Below are 7,500 nucleotides of genomic sequence, written 5' to 3'. Positions count from 1 at the left end.
GCGGCACCAGATCGATCGGAAACAGAGGGTTTTTCCAAGAGGACACACAGCCTGGGCCAGTCTCGGTGGGGTTCGGTGCCTGCCCGGCACACACTTCGAACTCGGTGCAAAAAATACTCTCACTGTATTACCAATGTCCGTCAATGAGTCCGCCGACTCTCGCCCAGAGTCGCGCTACTTTTACCGATCTTTTTGTGTCCCTTCGGTTTCTTCCCTGACATTTTTGCACCTCACCACACAATCTTTTCTAAGTGTCTCTGAAAATCGTGTTCCCGAAAATCTCCGGGCACGCCACCTCCATCTTCGCGCAAAACAAACCGTTTTGAGGTCGGCGGGAGTCGGCCCGGTCGTCCGTCCGGTCGTGTCGCACTGACGCCCGCCGCGGGGCCGCAAACTGCGGGGTCATAGAGACTTCCGGTGGTAAGTCGTTAACCGTGATCGGGACCGCCCGGACAAGAAATGCCATTTTCTGGCCGGCGGGAGACGGGCCGATAGGCCTGGCGGGAAAGGCGCGCCGCGGCCCCGCTGAAGGCCGCACATCGGACCTCCTCGACTTCCGCCGTCAAATCGTTAACCTGCGGCGGGCAAAAAAGAAGCGACGCCAGCTTTCGGACTTAGTGCAATTCTCGAATGTCGCGGATGACTTGGCGGTACGAGCGTTCGGAAGTCCCGCCGGAATTGCGACGCTTCGAACGGTCGAGGCGGCCAATCTCGACCTCAGCGGCGGCACTGGCGCGATACACGTTTCTGCCGCCAGGGGGGGGGGGGGGGTGGGGGGCAAGCCAGCCGGCCGGGGGCGCCCGGCGCCGATCCGGCGCTTACTCGACACGCTCGAGCATCCGAACCCGTCTTATCTACGGGACCGCCGTTGCCACTTGAACACCTTTCGCCGAGAGTATCCGGGCACCCCACCTACCCGCCGGAATCACGAACCACGAGGTAGAAGTCAGGAACCAACAGGAGAAGTCGTGAACTAAATGGCGAATTCATGAACCAAACGGAGAGAAGTCATGAACCGAGCGGTTTAGGGTCAGGGTGAGGGTTGTTAGGGTGAGGCCGTTAGGGTGAGGCCGTTGCTTCGAGCGGGAAGATGGGCAGCCCCGCCCCCCCCCCCCCCCCCCCCCCCCCCCGTTGGGTGGAAGGAAACCTCTGCTGCGGGCCCGGCAACCATCCCGAACGGACCCGCTGGGTCCAAATGTCTGCCGCGGGCGGTCCTGCTGCGGTCGCGGGTTCGTTGGAAACCTCTCCTGCTGCTGGCATGGCCACCCTCCCCCCCCCGCCCGACTGACGACCCTGCGGGCCCGGCGACCCGGTGTCCCGTTGCCGCGCGGGGAGTGATCCTCGGGGCCGTGCCGGGCGGGCCCAGCGACACGAAGAGAGTGGGGGGGGGGTCGGAGGGAGTGGCACTGGGGAGAGAGGGGTGGGGGAGAGAGTGCCCCCCCCCCCCCCCCCCCCCCCATTAGGGGCGAGTTTATGCAGTCATCAGAGTTTATACCTAACCTCATGATGCTTTATTAGCCGGATAGGCTGTCTGACCTCGCCCCCAGTCCCTACTCCTTCCACTGGATTCTTCTTATACCCTCTTTTTCTTCGTGCCCCCCCCCCCCCCACGCAGGGAGGGTTCCAAGAGGGAGGAGGGAGGGAGGGAGTCCCGGGGCCGTGAGAGAGAGAGAGAGCCTCATTAGCTGCTAGGTTCACCTCATTAGCTGCTAGCTAACGCGTCAGACCTTTTACATTCTTTAGAGGATTGAAACCTCAGGGCCTTTAACCCCCGTTCACCGTTTACACTCAACGATCCTTCCGAACAAAACCCTTACACATCTGTCCGTCCAACTGACCCCCGAGATACCTAACACGCAGATTAACACGTCAGCGGTGATCGGCGTGTCATAGAGGAGTCACAAAGACGGGCAAAATAGAGTGGTTGAATAAAAAATACTCACTCAATTGGCCGTGATTTAACGTAGCACACAATGATGCAAAGCCCATGCAAAGTCCAGTGGCCCAAGCAAACAAATAAGATAGATCTGGCTCGGCGTTCCTCATCTCCACATCGTCACCCAGCACGCCGACGCCCAATAACAATTCCCCCGCAAATTGTGCACCTCGAGCGGCAGTACTTTAAACGGCGCCGTCTTCGGCGTGGACGGCATGAACCAAGTCGGCAAGCATCGTCACCCAGCACACAGACGTCCACTAACAATTCCTCCCCCCTGCAAATTGCGCGCCGCGAACGGCAGTACTTTCAAGTATGCCGCCTTCGGCGGGGACATCGTGAACCAAATCGGCAGGCAGGCGTCGTCAGCCGGTCGACCGACCCCCAGTTGCATTGCCCCAACGGCCATTGTGCACTTCGAACAGAACAGTGCTTTTAAAATATTCCGCCTGCCGCGTGTACATCATGAAACAAATGGAAAGGACGAACCGGGCGTGCAACCGATGCACGGAGAGTGACAGGTCGTCAAGCAAGTCCGTGGCAATCCGTCGGCCGACTCGGCCGCGGCCAGCAGAGGCGTTTTGGCCCGGGCGCGCCGAACTTTGCGCGCCCTCGGTATGCGTAACACTAGCACATGCCTTCAAAACTCACTACAAAATAACCCCAAAGTATGCCGCCTTCCCCGTGGGCCTTGTTACCAATATCTTGCCCTGCTTCCTGATGCCCTTATGGGGTCGGCTCTGTTCTTGCAGAACCCTCAGGTGGTGCAGAGTCTGGGCCATTTTATCAATATCTTGCCCTGATTCCTGATGCCCTTATGGGGTCGGCTCTGTTCTTGCAGAACCCTGAGGTGGTGCAGAGTCTGCGCCTTGTTATCAATATCTTGCCCTGCTTCCTGAAACCCTTATGGGGTTGGTTCTGTTACAAAACCCTCAGGTGGTGCAGAGTCTGGGCCACTTTATAAATAACTCTGCCTGCATTAGGGTCAGGGTTAGGGTTAGGGTTAGGGTTAGGGTTAGGGTTAGGGTTAGGGTTAGGGTTAGGGTTAGGGTTAGGGTTAGGGTTAGGGTTAGGGTTAGGGTTAGGGTTAGGGTTAGGGTTAGGGTTAGGGTTAGGGGTAGGGGTAGGGGTAGGGGTAGCGGTAGGGGTAGGGGTAGGGGTAGGGGTAGTTTGAACTACTGCCGCTCCAGGCGCGCACTGTGCGTGGGTAATTTTCAGTGGGCGTCGGTGTGCTGGGTGACGATGCCGCCCAGACTCTGCACCACCTGAGGGATCTGCAAGAACAGAGCCGAACCCGCAAGGGTATCGGGAAGCAGGGCAAGATATTGATAACAAGGCCCAGACTCTGCACCACCCGAGGGTTCTGCAAGAACAGAGCCGACCCCATAAGGGTATCAGGAAGCAGGGTGAGATAGTGACACCATTTGTAAAACCGGCAAATCCCACCCAGGAAACATTGCAAAAATTGGCCTCTAATGCTGGAACGTGGGTAAAGCCAAACAAACACGACACGTTTTAAAAGAACGTTACTAAAACAGCCTGGGATATGCCCATGACAAAGGATAGGCCGAACCTCACCAGAAAAAAAGAGAGGGAGACCACGGCAGAGCTGAGGGATAAACATGAGATGGTGATAAAACCAGCAGACGAGGGGAGCAGTAGGGTTACAAATTAATGTCAATATGGGGCCTGCTCCCACTGGGTAATAGACAAAAACATAGAACAGGGTGACAGGAGAGACTGGATAGCACAGAGGATAACCCGTGAGCGAAATAATGGGGTGTATGCAGTTCAATGTAAGGAGTGTACCTTACGGTACATAGGGGAAACAGGTAAAACAGCCTCAGCGGTGATCGACGTGTCAAAGAGGAGTCACAAAGACGGGCAAAATAAAGTGGTTGATTATAGACAATAGACAATAGACAATAGGTGCAGGAGTCGGCCATTCAGCCCTTCGAGCCAGCACCGCCATTCAATGCGATCATGGCTGATCACTCTCAATCAGTACCCCGTTCCTGCCTTCTCCCCATACCCCCTCACTCCGTTATCCTTAAGAGCTCTATCCAGCTCTCTCTTGAAAGCATCCAACGAACTGGCCTCCACTGCCTTCTGAGGCAGAGAATTCCACACCTTCACCACTCTCTGACTGAAAAGGTTCTTCCTCATCTCCGTTCTAAATGGCCTACCCCTTATTCTTAAACGGTGGCCCCTTGTTCTGGACTCCCCCAACATTGGGAACATGTTTCCTGCCTCTAATGTGTCCAATCCCCTAATTATCGTATATGTTTCAATAAGATCCCCCCTCATTCTTCTAAATACCAGTGTATACAAGCCCAATCGCTCCAGCCTTTCAACATACGACCGTCCCGCCATTCCGGGAATTAACCTAGTGAACCTACGCTGCACGCCCTCCATAGCAAGAATATCCTTCCTCAAATTTGGAGACCAAAACTGCACACAGTACTCCAGGTGCGGTCTCACCAGGGCCCGCTACAACTGTAGAAGGACCTCTTTGCTCCTATACTCAACTCCTCTGGTTACGAAGGCCAACATTCCATTGGCTTTCTTCACTGCCTGCTGTACCTGCATGCTTCCTTTCATTGACTGATGCACTAGGACATCCAGATCTCGTTGAACTCCCCCTCCTCCTAACTTGACACCATTCAGACAATAATCTGCCTTTCTACTCTTACTTCCAAAGTGAATAACCTCGCACTTATCTACATTAAACTGCATCTGCCATGTATCCGCCCACTCACACAACCTGTCCAAGTCATCCTGCAGCCTTATTGCATCTTCCTCACAATTCACACTACCCTCCAGCTTAGTATCATCTGCAAATTTGCTAATGGTACTTTTAATCCCTCCGTCTAAGTCATTAATGCATATCGTAAATAGCTGGGGTCCCAGCACCGAACCTTGCGGTACCCCACTGGTCACTGCCTGCCATTCCGAGAGGGACCCATTTATACCCACTCTTTGCTTTCCGTCTGTCAACCAATTTTCTATCCATGTCAGTACCCTACCCCCAATACCACGTGCCCTAATTTTGCCCACTAATCTCCTATGTGGGAGCTTGTCGAAGGCTTTCTGAAAGTCGAGGTACACCACGTCCACTGACTCTCCCCTGTCAATTTTCCTAGTTACATCCTCAAAACATTCCAGTAGATTTGTCAAGCATGATTTCCCCTTCGTAAATCCATGCTGACTCGCAATGATCCTGTTACTGCTATCCAAATGCTCAGCAATTTCGTCTTTTCTAATTGACTCCAGCATCTTCCCCACCACTGATGTCAGACTAACTGGTCTATAATTACCCGTTTTCTCTCTCCCTCCCTTCTTAAAAAGTGGGATAACATTTGCTATCCTCCAATCCACAGGAACTGATCCTGAATCTATATAGAACATTGAAAAATGATCTCCAATGCTTCCACTATTTCTAGAGCCACCTCCTTAGGTACCCTGGGATGCAGACCATCAGGCCCTGGGGATTTATCAGCCTTCAGTCCCATCAGTCTACCCAAAACCATTTCCTGCCTAATGTGGATTTCCTTCAGTTCCTCCATCACCCTAGGTTCTCCGGCCCCTAGAACATTTGGGAGATTGTGTGTATCTTCCTCAGTGAAGACAGACCCAAAGTAACGGTTTAACTCGTCTGCCATTTCTTTGTTCCCCATAATAAATTCCCCCGTTTCTGTCTTCAAGGGACCCACATTTGCCTTGACTATTTTTTTCCTCTTCACGTACCTAAAAAAACTTTTGCTATCCTCCTTTATATTATTGGCTAGTTTACCCTCGCACCTCATCTTTTCTCCCCGCATTGCCTCTTTAGTTAACTTTTGTTGCTCTTTAAAAGAGTCCCAATCCTCTGTCTTCCCACTCTTCTTTGCTATGTTATACCTCCTCTCCTTAATTTTTATGCTGTCCCTGACTTCCCTTGTCAGCCACAGGTGTCTCTTACTCCCCTTAGAGTCTTTCCACCTCTTTGGAATAAATTGATCCTGCAACCTCTGCATTATTCCCTGGAATACCTGCCATTGCTGTTCTACCGTCTTCCCTGCTAGGGCCTCCTTCCAGTCAATTTTGGCCAGCTCCCGCCTCATGCCTCTGTAATCCCCTTTGCTATACTGTAATACAGACACTTCCGATTTTCCCTTCTACCTTTCCATTTGCAGAGTAAAACTTATCGTGTTGTGATCACTGCCTCCTAACGGCTCTTTTACCTCTAGTCCCCTTATCAGATCAGGATCATTAAAAACACTCACTCTATTGGCCGTGATTTAACCTAGCACACAGTGTTGCAAAGCCCATGCAAAGTCCAGTGGGCCAAGCAAACAAATAAGATAGATCTGGCTCGGCGTTCCACATCTCCACATCGTCACCCAGCACGCCGACGCCCATTAACAATTCCCCCGCAAATTGTGCACCTCGAGCGGCAGTACTTTAAACGGCGCCGTCTTCGGCGTGGACGGCATGAACCAAGTCGGCAAGCATCGTCACCTAGCACACAGACGTGCACTAACAATTCCTCCCCCCGCAAATTGCGCGCCGCGAACGGCGGTACTTTCAAGTATGCCGCCTTCGGCGGGGACATCGTGAACCAAATCGGCAGGCAGGCGTCGTCAGCCGGTCGACCGACCCCCAGCTGCATTTCCCCAACGGACATTGTGCACTTCGTACAGAACAGTGCTTTTAAAATATTCCGCCTGCCGCGTGGACATCATGAACCAAATGAGCAGGCAGGCATCATATCATATCATATCATACACATACAGCCGGAAACAGGCCTTTTCGGCCCTCCAAGTCCGTGCCGCCCAGCGATCCCCGTACATTAACATTATCCTATACCCACTAGGGACAGTCAGCCCCCAGCACAACGACGCCCCCGCTAACAATTCCCCACGCACATGGTGCGCTCGAGCTGCAGCACTTTAAAGTACGCCGCCTTCGGCGGGGACATCGTGAACCAAAGGAGCAGGCAGCCATGGTCACCGCCAGCACAACCACGGCGCCGCTAACAATTCCCCGCGCACCTTGTGCGCTCGAGCTGCAGTACTTTAAAGTACGCCGCCTTCGGCGGGGACATCGTGAACCAAAGGAGCAGGCAGCCATGGTCACCGCCAGCACAACCACGGCGCCGCTAACAATTCCACGCGCACCTTGTGCGCTCGAGCTGCAGTACTTTAAAGTACGCCGCCTTCGGCGGGGACATCGTGAACCAAAGGAGCAGGCAGCCATGGTCACCGCCAGCACAAGCACGGCGCCGCTAACAATTCCCCGCGCACCTTGTGCGCTCGAGCTGCAGTACTTTAAAGTACGCCGCCTTCGGCGGGGACATCGTGAACCAAAGGAGCAGGCAGCCATGGTCACCGCCAGCACAACCACGGCGCCGCTAACAATTCCACGCGCACCTTGTGCGCTCGAGCTGCAGTACTTTAAAGTACGCCGCCTTCGGCGGGGACATCGTGAACCAAAGGAGCAGGCAGCCATGGTCACCGCCAGCACAAGCACGGCGCCGCTAACAATTCCCCGCGCACCTTGTGCGCTCGAGCTGCAGTACTTTA

The sequence above is a fragment of the Rhinoraja longicauda genome, unplaced genomic scaffold (genome assembly GCF_053455715.1).
Source record: "Rhinoraja longicauda isolate Sanriku21f unplaced genomic scaffold, sRhiLon1.1 Scf000100, whole genome shotgun sequence".
Taxonomy (NCBI): domain Eukaryota; kingdom Metazoa; phylum Chordata; class Chondrichthyes; order Rajiformes; family Arhynchobatidae; genus Rhinoraja; species Rhinoraja longicauda.
The sequence above is the reverse complement of the archived record's forward strand: the minus strand, read 5'-3'. Positions refer to the sequence as shown.